Raw genomic sequence first — 1308 nt, 5'->3', positions numbered from 1 at the left:
GGGCGCTGCGCGGGGTTGCCCACCCGGCTCCACCGCTGCACGCCCAGCCGGACCGCGCCAGGAGCCGCCGCTGCTGGACGCCCGGGGCCCCCTAGCACCTGCGAAGCCGCTTTCTTACTTGGCTGACTGGGGTGTCCCGGGCCAGGCCTGAATTCACAGGCACCTCCAAGCGGGCAGCCCGGGGTAAGTTCATGTCCAAACAGAACGGCGTCTGCCCTGCTTGAGCCACCGACCCTCGGAAAGGACATGATGCCTGTAAGTGGCGCGGCGCCTGCTCCCTGCTGAGTAAATGGCAGCCGGAATCATAGATCCTCCAGTGTTCTCCTCTGTCATATTACCAAAGCGTCTTAAGGACATCAGCGGTCAACAGGTTTTGTTTGTAATTTTAATTAAATGAATGAATGAACCCGCATCGGATTCCGTTAGTGTGGTTTTGCTGTTCAGCAGCACCAAAAAGACAAAAATCACGAGAACCCCGGATGGAACCCAGAGACTCTAAACCTATCCATCGCTCTATTTCATTCACATCTTCAAAAGAAACAGCATTTTCTTTTACTAATTTTCCTACTTTTTTCTATTTTAATTTCAAATTTCTTAAGTCCGTTTTCCTTCATCCTATCGTTACTTTAACAGTTTCTTGAATTAACTACATAGTTCATTTATTTTCAGTCTTCTGCGGTAATAGTCAAAATGTTAATGGCTATAAATTTTCCTCTGACTGTAGGTTTAGCTGTGTTTATTAGGGTCTTATGGGTCTTGCTATGTTGCCCGGGCTGGAGTGCATTGGCTATTCACAGGCACGATCCCACTGCTAATCAGTATGGGACCTTTGACCTGCTGTTTCCATCCTGGGCTGGTTCACCCCTCCTTAGGCAACCTGGTGGTCTTCCACTCCAGGGAGGTCACCATACTGACGTCCAACTTAGTGCAGACACCGGATGGTCATAGCAGCACTACAGCCCAGAACTCCTAGGCTCCAGCAATGCCTCCAGCCTGGGCATCCAGAGTAGCGGGGAGGCTCGCGCCACCACACAGGCCATTAGGATTTTATATGGAGTATTCTCTCTTAAAATGTTCCAGATTTTCTGTAATTTCAGTTTTTGCCATTTTCTATATTGGAGTTATAGTTTACATACAGCAAAGTGCACATATCTTAAATTTACAGCTTATATAACCACCACCAATTCAGATGTAGAACATTTCCAGCAACCAGAGTTTCTCTCAGCCCAAAGAAAATAGGTGGCCACTGCTCTTTTATCACCCTAGGTTAGTTTTTTTTTTTTTTTTTTTTTTTTTTTTTTTTTTGTT

The 1308-nt window shown here is 46.9% G+C and overlaps 1 long non-coding RNA gene across 1 annotated transcript in view; it reads left to right on the top strand.

The window, feature by feature from the left end:
* Window positions 1-123: 123 nt before the first annotated feature.
* Window positions 124-1308, top strand: part of LOC103588963 — a 2044-nt gene continuing 859 nt past the window's right edge. Inside the window, exon 1 of the long non-coding RNA XR_550352.1 lies at window positions 124-1266. This is a non-coding gene — a long non-coding RNA (uncharacterized LOC103588963). The remainder of the gene's footprint in view (window positions 1267-1308) is intronic.

This window comes from Galeopterus variegatus, unplaced genomic scaffold (assembly GCF_000696425.1).
Source record: "Galeopterus variegatus unplaced genomic scaffold, G_variegatus-3.0.2 Scaffold632, whole genome shotgun sequence".
Taxonomy (NCBI): Eukaryota; Metazoa; Chordata; class Mammalia; order Dermoptera; family Cynocephalidae; genus Galeopterus; species Galeopterus variegatus.
The sequence above is the reverse complement of the archived record's forward strand: the minus strand, read 5'-3'. Positions and strand labels throughout refer to the sequence as shown.